The sequence below is a fragment of the Mesoplodon densirostris genome, chromosome 10, assembly GCF_025265405.1.
Source record: "Mesoplodon densirostris isolate mMesDen1 chromosome 10, mMesDen1 primary haplotype, whole genome shotgun sequence".
NCBI lineage: Eukaryota > Metazoa > Chordata > Mammalia > Artiodactyla > Ziphiidae > Mesoplodon > Mesoplodon densirostris.
The window spans coordinates 16,330,467-16,344,921 of record NC_082670.1 but is presented as its reverse complement, the minus strand read 5'-3'; positions in this window follow the sequence as shown (position 1 = coordinate 16,344,921).

Sequence of the window (14,455 nt, the reverse complement as noted above, 5' to 3'; positions counted from 1 at the left end):
ATTTTATGTATATTTTACCACAATAAAAATAAATACCAGGGCCTCCCTGGTGGCGCAAGTGGTTGAGAGTCCGCCTGCCGATGCAGGGGATGGGGGTTCGTGCCCTGGTCTGGGAGGATCCCATATGCCGCGGAGCGGCTGGGCCCGTGAGCCATGGCCGCTGAGCCTGCGCGTCCGGAGCCTGCGTGTCCGGAGCCTGTGCTCCGCAACGGGGGAGGCCACAACAGTGAGAGGCCCGCATACCGCAAAAAAAAAAAATAATAAAATAAAAATAAAATAAATAAATAAATAAATAAATAAATAAATAAATACCAGGGCTTCCCTGGTGGCACAGTGGTTGAGAATCTGCCTGCTAATGCAGGAGACACGGGTTCGAGCCCTGGTCTGGGAGGATCCCACATGCCGCGGAGCAGCTACGCCCGTGAGCCACAACTACTGAGCCTGCGTGTCTGGAGCCTGTGCTCCGCAACAAGAGAGGCCGCGACAGTGAGAGGTCCGCGCACCGCGATGAAGAGTGGCCCCCGCTTGCCACAACTAGAGAAAGCCCTCGCACAGAAACGAAGACCCAACACAGCAAAAAATACATAAATAAATAAACTCCTACCCCCAACAACAACAAAAATGACACTGAAAGGAAAGATAAAATAAACTGGCCCCATTAGCTCAGAGAAGAAAAGGCCGAGGTTAGCCATGCAGATGAAAGAGCCCTGGCTGGGGGCAGATTTGGGCTTTGGTCAAGCACTAATCAGTTTTACAACTTTTTAACAACTCATTTAACTCTTGGAGGCCTCAGTTTCCTCTTATATAAAATAAGAAGGGTTGTACTAGAGTCATTTATGCATTCCACATGGATTAACTGAGCATCGACTTTGGGCCAGGAAATCTGCTTGGGTCTCAGAGCCACTGGGGAGCGGCTGGAGGACCCGGGGCTCGTCACGCTGGGCTCACAGTCTAAGTTCATCCTCTCTGGTCTACGAGACCCCTCCCCGGTCTCTGGTTTACTCATCTTTGTATTTTATCATGTTCGCAGGTATCTTCCCTCTTCATGGCACTCACCACATTTCCTTTGCAAACCAGCTCCTTGTCCACTTGATTCCTCGCCCCCACTAGACCGCTGTGAGGCTCACGGTGGTGAGAAGTCATCCCTTGTACCATCTTTGTACCCTTTCTAGTGTCTGACAGTATACACCACACAAAACATATGCTCAATACATGTTTTCATGGCTGGCTTCTCTAACTGTGAAAGTAATCCAATGAGCAGTTGAGAAAGAGTTGATACGGAAAAAGTCAGGCCGGTAGGAGGTTATTGCCATAGTCCTGGAGGAATGTTGGGGTTTCAACAAAGGGAACGGCTGTGGGAGGACAGGATGCTGGCGGAGAGACATTCAGCTGATGGAACTGGCCCGACTTGGAGCTCCAAGTCCTTTGAGTTGCAGGATCAGGATGCCGGCGGCCAAACTGCTGGCCGCACCCACCAGTGCCAGGTCACAGGGAGCGTGCGGGCTTGTGGGCGGGGCCGGCCGTGCTGGACTCCAGAGGCACGTGGCATGTGGAAGCACGGGCAGGTGGTGGGCGTTGGCAAGAGGCAGGGCTGGGGTGGGTGGGGTGAAACACAGGAAGCAAGGGGAGGGCAGGAGTCAGCCCCCTGGGGGACTGGCAGCAGATGGGAGGGCCACCTGGGTGGGTCTGGCAGGAGTGAGGCGAGGACCAGGCTTGAGAGAACAGGATATGAGGTAGATCTTGAGGGCAGAGACCCAGGTGTGGAGGTGTCAGATAATGAACTGGGTACAGGGTGGGGACTTGATTATGGAGAAAAAGCAGGGGCAAGAATAAAACACAGTGTGATGTTTATTCGGTCATTCCCTCATTCCATAAATCTGAGCTGTGTACCTGGTATGTGCCAGGCACACTGCTAGGCCAGCAGGGAGATGGTAGGGAGAGGTGATAAGACAAGCAAATCCCCAACTTCACAGACTCCCCACATTCTAACAGGAGGTGGCATACGACAAATCAATGACTAAGAAAATATCAGCTGTATCAAAACATCACATTGTACACCTAAAATACATACAATTTCTACTTGTTAATTATACCTCAATAAAGCTGAAAAGAGAAGAAAAGAAAAACATCAGATAGTGGTGAGCACTGTTAAAAAATTAACTGGGGGCTTCCCTGGTGGCGCAGTGGTTGAGAGTCCGCCTGCCGATGCAGGGGACACGGGTTCATGCCCCGGTCCGGGAAGATCCCACATGCCGCGGAGCGGCTGGGCCCGTGAGCCATGGCTGCTGAGCCTGTGCGTCCGGAGCCTGTGCTCCGCAACGGGAGAGGCCACAGCAGTGAGAGGCCCACGTACCGCAAAAAAAATAACATAAAATAAAAAATAACTGGATGATGAACTCGGCCATCAGGGGTGGCTAAGGAAGGCCTAACAGAAGTACCCTTGGTGTTGTCCCTGGAAGGATGGGATGTGGCCATCTGCATGGAGTTCTGAGGTCCAGGCAGAGGAAACTACAAGGGCCAAGACCCAGAGGCCAGTGAGGAATAGAAAGGAGACGAGTGGGGTATCTGTGCCAGGACAGGAAGATGAGGGAGGTCTCACAGAGCCTGTGTGGAATGACAAGGGATTTGAATTTTAGTCTAAGAAAATTGGAACACCATTGAAGATTTTAGAAAGGGAGGTGTCTTTTGGTACCAAGGGTGATTCTAGAGGAATAGAAATTTATTTCTCACAGTTCTGAAGGCTGGAAGTCTGAGATCAGGATGGAGACATGGCTGGGTTCTGGTGATGACCCTCTGCCTGGCATGTAGACACCCGCTTTCTTACTGGGATCTCACACTGTGGACAAAGAGCTCTGGTCTCTTTTGCTCTTCTTATAAGGACACTGATCCCATCATGGGAACCCTACCCTCAGGAGTCCATCTAAATCTAATTACTTCCCAAGAGCCCCACCTCCAAATATCATCACATTGGGGGACATATGAATTTGGGGGGACACAGACTTTTGGTCCATAATGGAGTGACGACATTTGGAGCTGTCCATTTGGCTGCTGTGTGTGAGTGTGTGTGTGTGTGTGTGTGTGTATGTTTGAGCTAGGTAGGGTGACAAGAGACGCTAAATGTCTGAGATACAGAGTCACTTAGTTTTTGCAATAAATTCCTTTTGCTAAGGGCAGGAAAATCTTCCATAGTATGAGTTTTGGCAAATGAGAGCTGGAAACAAGTGAGATCAGTTGTGGTTACAGTATTCAGACAAGTCATTACAGTGAGTGGCTGCAAGACTCTGTGTGTGTGTGCGTGTGTGTGTGCGTGCTTCTGTAGGGGTGGGGTCAGAAAGGAAGGAGAAACGAGAGAAAGAGGGAGAGAGAAAAGCACCAACTGACTTCCAGACCCTGGTATTTTAATTACAGCCATCACAGGAGAGGAATAGGGCAATTTCAAGTCTCAGCACAGAGCCCGAACAAAACACAACGTACAGACAGAAAAGTGTGTACATCTTATGAGTGCAGTTCAATGCGTTTTCGCAAGGTAAACACACCTGGGTAACCAGTACTCAGATCAACACGCAGAACCTTCCCAGTCCCCTTCATGCTCCCTTTTAGCCACGGCCCCTCCCCCGAAAGGTCACCACTGCCCTCACTTCCGACAGCCTAGATTGGTTTTGCCTGTTTGTGTACTTAAAATAAATGGACTGGCTGGATGCTATTTTAGAGTTGTTTCCAAAGCTATTTTGAAGCTTTTCCCCGAATGACACACTAATGTGGAAAGAGGGAAACCAGGGGTAAATGAAGACATGTTGTTGAAATCCACAATAGTTAATCCATACAAAGGGCTCCTGGTTCCAAAGTGTCCTTAAATGGAAAGAGGAGTCCAAAATGGGTCTCTAACTCCTGAAGCACGTTTTGGCTTTAGAAACCTCCTCTGTGTCCTGCTCTATTGAAAATCTGCCCACTCAGCTGTAAGCAGAAGTAGAATGTGTTTGGGGGTCTCTAAACACTGACCAGCTGAACTGGTCCCCCTGAGTATACTGTACCGTGGAATTTAACACTTGGTCTTTGCAAAGCCAAATATAAGAAGATCATAAAAGGAATGGGAACCAATCCGTTTTTATGTCATAGGTATCTTATTTAATATTTACAGCAATATTTTGAAGTAGACATTATTGTTACAATTTTATGTTTGAGGAAACTGAGGCTCAGAGAGATTAAATAATTGGCTCAGATCACGTAGCTAGAAAATGCCTGAGTCATTTTCCTGCTTTTTAATCTATATGCCTTTAGCGAAACCAGGGTATCTCCGTGTCACTTTCTCCCTTTCCCTTTATCAATTATGATTTTTTAAATGTAGAGAATAATTATATATATTCATTTATTCAACAAATGAGGTACCTCATGTTACTGAGGTTCTCCTATGTTCTGGGCAGCAGTCCAGGTGTTAGGGAAACAACAGTGAACAAATACAGACATGGTTTCCATCTTTGTTGGTCTTAGAGTTTAGTGGCAGAGACGTAAAAATAGAACAACTATAAAACAAACGTAAAGTAGAAACTGAAAAGTGTAAAGAAGATGAGAGATACAGGTACTAGGAGAAACTATATTCTTTCCCTACCCTTTCCATCCACAAACCTTGCTGAAGTGTGCACATGCGTGCGCGCGCACACACACAGACACACATACACTTTCTTTCACACCAGGGATTTCAGAGAAATCTTCCTGGAGAACAAATGCTTTTGGGTTGAGTTCTTAAGGATGAGTGGGAGTTAGCAGGGTGAAATGGGAGAAGGAAAGGCATTCCAGATAAAATGAAGAGCATGTACAAAGGCCCTGGGGTAGGAGGGACACACTGTACACGTGAGGGGATGAGAAGAACAGTGTGGCTAGAGTGAAGACAGCAAGGCAGGGCACACTGGGAAATGGCAAAGTAAAGACTGATAGGGGCCAGACCACCTAGGGCTTTGTGAGTCCAGAAAAGAGTGACAAGGAAAAAGGAACAGTTTTCAGCTTCCTTTCCTGTCTCATATTTTAGAGAATTCTTTGCTATGAAGTGTGAAGTCCCTTGGAATTAACATTATTTGTTTCCTTTTGGGAAACATGTTCATCCCACAGTGCTCTACAGAACCAAATTAAAAATCAACATCTAAACCAAATTAGGCTGCCTAGAAACACTGAAAATATGAGCCAAATTGAAATCAAATTGAGATTCTGAGTTCATGTCAGGTTAACATCACTGCGAATCTACTGATAATTTATCATATTTAATTTAAAAAAATGCTCGCCATGTCCATTAATCAAGAAGGCTTGCATTACTCCCATTACACAGTGAGGAAGGCAGCATTACCATCCCCAGTGGACCCAGTGTGCTGTCGTTAAAGGCTTGGTCTCTTGAGGGCGGATGCTTCTGCGATTATGTAAATTTATTATATCGTTTTGTCCTATTTAATCTTAATCAACAGAGAGTAAAAGTATAACTACTCTGCTGGACCACCTGCAGGTGGTCCTTGCAAATTGTTGACATTTAGAAGGGGGCCTCATGCTCAGAAAGTATGTGAAGCCTTGCCTGTTTAAGGAATTGATATATCCATATTTGACAAATATTTAGTGAGCAACTAGATTACTTATCCGCACAAGAGCTCTGGGATGCTGGTCTGAGGGACCAGCAAACTGATTTTGGGTATAGCCATGATGGGCAGTGGTAGATGCAAAAGAATCATTGGTAGAGATCTGTTAAGGGAAATGCTTATGCAACTCAATCATTGCTAAGATTTATCTATGGAAGCTGTATGATGAAAGTGCCTACATCCATGATTAATCTCCCATCTTTGTTTGCAAATGCATATCGACATGCGTGCAGAGTTGGCTGTGAGGCTGAAACTGGGCAACCTCACAAGTGTGACCAGACGTAGGTTGATGTCAAATTCTAGATTCACTTTTTGCCAAACACCTCCAATAACCCAGGTGGGAAGCTTAAGATCTGCGTTGTCTTCCTCCTCCTTGGGGTGGGGATGGTGAGTAGCCTCTGGGACCAGTGGGACCCCAACCTCAACGGAAAAGTAGTTTTTATTACCATCCCTCTAACCATGTGTATTTTACATTAAACCATTGTCTTTTGTAAGAAAGACTTATTTATTTTTTACTTTCCTTGTTTGGCAAAGCAGAAGCCAGGTATTGTATTCCTATTTTCAAGAGACAAATGAAAATCCTAGGGTCATGAGGACACCACTGTCTGCTCAGGCAGTCCCCTTAGCATGGTCACCCCAGGGGTAATTTAATAGAGGTTGGGGAGAGGCAAGGAAGGTAGCTAATATTTGAATGTCCTCTGCATACCTGGCTTTTTCTGCGCTGGGTCTCATGCAATTCTTGTATCTCAACAAGGCTGGTGTTATCTTCCCATTTTACAGTTGGAAAGACTGAGGCTCAGAGAAGCTATATAACTTGCTCGAGGTCTTACAGCAAAGAGGAAGAGTAAGGGGCCTCCCTGGTGGCGCAAGTGGTTGAGAGTCCGCCTGCCGATGCAGGGGATACGGGTTCGTGCCCCGGTCTGGGAGGATCCCATATGCCGCGGAGCGGCTTGGCCCGTGAGCCATGGCCGCTGAGCCTGCGCGTCCGGAGCCTGGGCGTCCGGAGCCTGTGCTCCGCAACGGGGGAGGCCACAACAGTGAGAGGCCCGCATACCGAAAAAAAAAAAAAGAGGAAGAGTAAGGATCTGAAGCCAGGTCTGCCCAGCCCTGGTCTGGGCTCTTTCCTGAACACCTTGCTACCTCCAGTCACTCTCAATCAGTGGGAAGTCTGGAAATTTCTGTCTCTAAAGCCCCAGTGTGAACGTTTTAGCCTAGGCACAAGAACGTGTTGGGACATCCTTATCTCAAATGACCCTCCCCACCAAGCTTGCCTGCCCCATCGGCCAGATTGTGGCAGTAAAACTCTGGCTGGGTCACTAGCAACAAAATTAATTTCAATTCCCATTAATTTTAATGTGTGTGTACATATGTCACCCAGTCTTTTTTCCCCTTGGGTGATTTTCAAAACTGTTATAAAAACATACAAAAACAAGGAAGGACAAGCCCAAACAGTTTGCGAGTCACTGGGGTACTGATGAAATTAGGTTTTCTTATTGGCAATCTTAATGCCTCCTGCTTCAGCGTAAATTTATTTCTGTTTTTTATGTTCTATTTTTTCTGTGGTCAGTGGAAATGGAGACGTATCTCCTTGTGCACCTGAAGACTATTATTATGCCACTTCCCCACCAATTCTTCCCTGGATACAATAATCCACTTAATCTTTCCTCTGAGGTCCAGTTTTCACCACTCTAATCAACATCAGGAAAGCTCTGTTGATTCATGTAAATCTTCTGGCAGACAATAGTCTTAGATATTTGGCTGCCATGTGTGAGCTGGCCCTTTCCCATCTGTATTTTTTTCTAGGTCCTTTTCCTTACTGCCTGCTAATTTCCTCTCTAATAAACTTAGAAGTTTGGAAGTGGTCAGAAATATCCCCAGCAGGGATCTTGCTCATTTCTGGGCGTGAACATGATACTAACAGGGCCTCACTGGGTCATGAAGGCAAATACACTGAAACCACGCTGGTTTCAGGGCAGCAAGAATGCTGTTGGGGCCATCAGCATCTATCCTTCTAAGGATATTCACAGAACGTGCAACAGGCCCCCAAACCGTGACCGTTACCCGAGGTGAAGATCTGATATTAATTGTCACCAAGGCAAGTATCGCATTATAGTGAGGACTATCCATGTGAGGATGTGAGGATTGTGATCTCACTCGGGGTTTGGCTTTTTCTTTGGCTGTGTTGGGTCTTCATTGCTAAGCACGGGCTTTCTCTAGTTGCGGCGAGGGGGGGCTACTCTTTATTGCAGTGCGTGGGCTTCTCATTGCGGTGGCTTCTCTTGTTGTGGAGCACGGGCTCTAGGCGCGGGCTTCAGTAGTTGCATCATGTGGGCTCAGTAGTTGTGGCTCTTGGGCTCAGTTGCTCTGAGGCATGTGGGATCTTCCCGGACCAGGGCTCGAACCCGTGTCCCCTGCATTGGCAGGCGGATTATTAACCACTGCGCCGCCAGGGAAGTCCTGGCATTTTGTTACTGTTTTTTGTTTGTTTGTTTGTTTGTTTTTTGCGGTATGCGGGCCTCTCACTGTTGTGGCCTCTCCCGTTGTGGAGCACAGGCTCCGGACGCGCAGGCTCAACAGCCATGGCTCACGGGCCCAGCCGCTCCGCGGCATGTGGGATCTTCCCAGACCGGGGCACGAACCCGTGTCCCCTGCATCGGCAGGCGGACTCTCAACCACTGCGCCACCGGGGAAGCCCCAGGCATTTTGAATAAAGATCATCACATGTGTCACTAGTTACTGACTAGCTGTGTGACTAGTTACAGTTAACTGCTTTGAACTTAAACGTTTATCTACAAAACGGACATGAAAACACCTACTTAAAGACTGACCTCCTAGTGGAGTGACTGGTTCTCTAAGCACCCTGTGAGGCTGGATCTGCAAACTTAGCCCAGCCCCTGGCTTCACGAAACATGCAGTCCGGAGAGGATATGACCTAGCACATACCTGGTCTAAGGCAGATGTTTCACATGTGCTTCTAATATTAGATATTACTGTTTTAAAGTTAAACCAACAATAGGACTTCCCTGGTGGCGCAGTGGTTGGGAGTCCGCCTGCCGGTGCAGGGGACGCGGGTTCGTGCCCCGGTCTGGGAGGATCCCGCATGCCGCGGAGCGGCTGGGCCCGTGAGCCATGGCCGCTGGGCCTGCGCATCTGGAGCCTGTGCTCCGCAACGGGAGAGGCCACAACAGTGAGAGGGCTGCGTACCGCAAAAAAAAATAATAATAATAATTAAAAAATAAAGTTAAACCAACAATAAACTCTGTAAAATGACAACAGATAAGATTTCCTCAAAGTATCTACATTGTCAAAAAGTTGTAAATCTGAACTTGGTATATATATTCAGTGTTATTACCCTTTTTGGGCTGACTGAAAGTTTATAGAATGTTCTTATATCCCTGTTTTTAGTATTTTAATGAGCGATTTCATTCTAGAGATTTGTGGAAAATAGTTTTAGTTAAGTTAAACCATTAAACACACACACACCCCAACTGCACGCTTCTTACTAACAGGAGAAATAAAAATCACCGTGATAATGACAAAATGTGCCTACCTGTAGTCGGCGATAGCTTATCCAGTGCCTGCCTGCTTCTATTTCAGAGTACGAACACCTCACCAAGTTGTATGTATCGGCAAAACATATGCCCAGTGCATTTCCTGTTCTAGCTGGATGGAGAGGGCCGAGGCCTCATGAAGGCACTCCAGCTTGAAAGAGCCCGGGCACTGCTCATCCTGATGCTGGCTGGGCCTTTTGGGGGTATATAGAGTTGTCTCTCTTGCTGGACCCAGGAAACAGACAGCTGGAAAACAGGTATTTTATTTCATCTGTGATTTATTCCATACTTCCTGGAAGGCTTGGCTGGGGTTGCTATGCTTTCCCTCAGTCCTGTTTCACCTATGACTCTCAAGAGGGCGGCTTAGGAAGTATTTTATTCTCATTAACTTTATGTGCTAGGCAGAGTTACATCCTATAAATTCAGCATCAAACCCTGCTATCAAACAGCTTATGTTTTCTGTTTTCCAAATCTTATTTTTGTTGTTATTGTCTAAAAACCCTCCATTTTAATGATTTTAGCCTCAATTCATTTTAGATATTTCCATTTTCTTACTCTGCTTCAAATTGCAGCCTTCAGAAATCAGATCTTGATTTGAGGAAATATTTTACTTTTGGATACTGAAAACAGATTTTTAGGCAAAATTGTCTTTTTCGTGAGTGGTAGAAAGCTGTGTACATTCTTGTGATTTTCCTATAAAGATATAAGACGTCTCAACTAATAATCTATGAAAGTACATACCATGTTTATATTTTGCATCCTCTATGGCATGTAGATTTATGAGTATTATGGCAAAGGAAAAGTAGTTTTTTTCATTTTAGAACTTTAATAAAGTAAATAAGTGAATGAATAATGAATAAGTATGCCATCTGTCTCTGTTTAAAAATTAATAAATTGTTTATTGACCATTTCTAAATGTATATATCTGATAAATGAACTTTATAAATATTGCATCGATATACCATGAGCTGGATTTCCATAAATATAAGGGCATGGTAGTTATCAAAAAGCTTGCACTAACTTTGAAAAAAAAACAGAATAACAGGGAAGGAGTGTGATTTATTCATTCTATTTCTACTTGGTATTTATAGGAGCGCTCCTATCTGATAAACTCAAAGCTTGGCAGGTGCATCTCTTTTCTTCGTTACAGTGCTCCTGTGTGACTGTTAGGCCACAGACACAAAGCAGGTCAGGTAAATCCAGGTCAGCAGGCAGGGGTTCTGGGCCTTGCAGACCATTGCTGCTAACACCTTGCACCAAAAAGGTGCACAAGAAGATCAATTCAGCTATCCTTTTCTCTAGGCAACTCCTTTGATCCCACCCTTCAGGTTGACCGCTCCTTCCTGGGGTCCCTAATACTAACCAGTGGGTGGCACCTGCAACACTTCATTCTACCAACTTCTTTTTTTTTTTTTGGCCGCGCGGCATGTGGGATCTTAGTTCCCCAACCAGGGATTGAACCCGTGCCCCCTGCAGGGGAAGTGCGGACTTTTAACTACCGGACCGCCAGGGAAGTCCCTTTACCAACTTCTTACCTGTTGCCTCACTGGACCCATGGGCTCCCTGATGGCAGGGGTTCTCTCTTAGTCGTCTTTCTGTGCCCAGCACTAGCACAGTACCTGGCACACAAATCATAGTTTGTTGAATAAATACATTCAGTTGCATGAAGTGTTAGTCAGGTTTCCCCAGAGAAAGAGTCAACAGGAGAGAGAGAGAGAGGTTTGGAATCGGCTCATGTGATTGTGAGGGTTGGCAAGTCCAAAATCTGATGGGAGAGGCTGGCAGGCCAGAGACTCAGGAAAGAGTTGCAGTTCATGTCCAAAGGCAGTCGGCTGGCAGAATTCTCTCTAGCTTGGGGGGAGGCTAGTCTTTGTCCTATTCAGGCCTTCAGCTGATTGGATGCCCACCCTCATTACAGAGGGCAATCTGCTTTACTCAAAGTAAATCTCATTCAAAAACACCCTTATAGAAACATCCAGAATAATGTTTGACCAACTGTCTGAGCACTGTGGCCCAGACAAATTGACACATAAAATTAATCATCACACTTGATTTAACTATAGTTTAATAGGCAGTGACTGATTACTTTCTAGGCAATTTTGAAAATATTGTTTCCATTGAGGAAATATTTATCTAGCTGTAATATATTTTACCTATGGAAATATTCTAGCAAAAATAACATGACTGGAAAATTCTGATACGAGGGAAATAATAGATTCCTCTCTGTTTCAACTCTAATTCTAAAAAAGACATGTTACATAAAATCAGAATTTATGCAAGAAGTAGGGAATTATTTTATTTTGGGTGTTCCACATGACAAGAGGAAAAATTCAGTGTGGTTACTTAGTTTGACATTTTTATTTAATTTTTTGAACACATAACACATTTATATAGTTTGATAATTAAATATTATAAAGCGTTTAGTGGAAACTCTCACACCACTTCTCTCCCCACATCTGCTTAGTTTTCCATCCTACCCACTATAGTTGGCTTTCCAAATTAGTTTTTTAGGTATATTTGTAGAGTTGCTTCATGCAATTATAAGCAAATACAAATACAAATCTATGATTTTATTTTTCACCCTTTAAAAACTTAACTTTTTAACTTAAAGAAGAAAATCACTCATACGTTAAGATCAGACTATGTAAACTTTAGTCACTAAGTACAATACATTAAAATTAAAATTTTATTTTACATTTTAGTTTTCCTAAAAAGTTCAAGATTGAGGGGCAGAAGAAAAAGGAAGAAAATGGACTAGAGAAAGAGAATGTCTCAGGAAAACTAAAGAGAGACGCGAAAAGGGAAAGCCCGAGACACAGAGAAAACATTAGAAGCTGCATCTGTATCCATCAGAGAGCAAAACAAACCAGAGAAGCCACATTCTGAGACAAATAAAGCTTTTGTGGATCTTTGTGGACCTTCATGGACCTTTGTGGACTTTTGGTGATCTTTGTGGATTAATGGCCTCATTTTCTGTTGTTCTGATATTACCACAAAATAACTTTAAACAAGTCTGTTGAATTTTTTTCAACATTAGGTGTAAATACTGCTATTCCTTTTGGTACTAGTCATGCAGGCTCTTATGTGGGAAAAATATTATGCATATTTTTTAGCCCTAGGTAGGGGGTACAAGAAGGTAAATACTAACTCACTAAACTGTGGCAAATAATGAGGTAGTCAATTCTCTGTCGCTGGAAGAATTCAAGCCCACTTGAAGAGGAGGCCACCTCTTAGAAGTTCTATAGAAGGGATTTCAGGATCGGAAGGGAGAATGCAGAGTGGGTTCCATCAAAAAAGCATTCATTCATTCATCTTGGCTTCTGGTATGAAATATAACACTTAAAACTCAAACATGAAATGCAAACAACAATGTAATGTTCTAAACACCTGTGAGTGAGAATAAACTAGTAAGTTTATTGGTTTGGTTATTGCTTATTATTACCATACCAGTCATTATTTTGTTAATTTTAAGATTCACTAGCATCTATATTTAGCCTTAATAAAAATTAAAATATAACAGATCTGGAAGGGAAAAAGGAATGTCTGTGACAACCTCATAGAGAAGGTCTGGAAATCATTGGGCCTATCTTTGAGGTGTAAGGGTCATGCCCATGGACAAACAGGGCATGTCCCCTCTGACCAGCATCAGATATAAAGCATGGGGTCATCACGCAGTGGAGTGGGAAGATTTTTTTAAGCCTAAGGGAGTCCATATTGAATACAGTACAGACAACGGAAATCCAAGGTTTCAGTTTCGACTGCTTTCATTCCAGAGCTTACGATTGTTGGAATTTGTTCAGAACAATTGAACTTTTGGACATGAAAATATGGGTATAAATTCCAGACCGTTAAAGTTCTCAGTGTAAAACCATTTAATGTGTTTCCACTGGGAACTTTCAAATATTTGTTTATGCATTTTTGTGTAAGACTCTAGATAAGCAGAAGGAAAAAGGACATTTAGTGATAAAAAGATGTGAAAGCTGTTCTACTTGTGTTTATGAGATTTTAAAAAATGAATGCATCATGATTGCACACATTTATAGAATTAACTCTTCAATACTCATTTGAGAAGGGTAACTTCTTGAAAGACTCAGTAGAGTGATTTTTTTACAAAATTGTCTTAACCAGATATATATTAAAGAAATCCACATGAGGGATTAATGTCTCATCCAGGTACGAATTAATCCTCCAGATTTGCTACTTGCGAAATAAAATGTTTTCTGGAAAACATGTCAGTGAAAAGATAGTAGAGTGCGTTTGCCTAAGCAGCCACCAGGAAAATCAATAAATATGACTTAGTCATACAGCACAATCATTATCAAATACATTTCTCTGGTACTGCGTGGAGAGGTAGCTTTTGACCATATAGGGGAGACAATGCCTAGCTCTGGGACCAATGCTTCAGCTCTGTGGGAGGAAAGGAAGGAAGAAGCAGCTGTGGAATTTCATGGCGCATGAGTTGTGTGACTTGGGGACAGGGAGGGATTGAGCAGTCCTGGAATCAACCAAGGTTTCTTGCTTGGAAGGCAGATGAGGGTGCAGAGTTGCTCCCTTGGGTGAGGAAGCTGGTTGACAAGAGAGGCTCACCTCTTTGCCAAGTTCTTTCTAGATGGTAATCAAAGCATTCTATAGCTTTGTAAGTTGGGGGAGTGTAGAGTCATGGCTCAGAGCAGTCTTTGGAATCAGGCTGACCGAGGTTTGAATTTTCTTCCTGCCACTTATTAACTGTGTGTCCCTGACACTGTACCTGTGCCTTGGGTTTCTTAGCTGAAAGATGGAGATAACAATAGTGCTTCATAGGGATGTTGTAAGAATAAATGAGATAATATATGTAAAGCATTTAAACAGTGCCTGACCCAAAGCACACGGTAGGTCCTCAGCAAATAGTAAGAGCAACTCACGACACATGTAACAAACACACATACAGGAAAAACAGAGCTTCCAGGTCAGATGGAAATACAGAAAATGGTTGATTCCAAGTAAAAACTGTGGAAGAGGCAGGGTGACAAAGAAGTTGCCCTTGAGCCCTACTGCCTGAGTTCAAGTCCTGTTCTATTACTTAACAGATGTGTGACTGACACAAGTCACTTTGCTGCTCTATACTACAATTTCTACCTACCTCCCTGAGTTGTGAAAATTAAAGACACCCATCTCCTGGGTTTTGTGTATTTAGAATAGTACCTGGCAGTAAGTGCTATAGACATGTTAGTTGTTATTGTTGTTGTTGTGATTTTTATTGGAGTATGTGACATTTCTGCCTCTTCTAAAATTACGGAGCATAAATCTAGT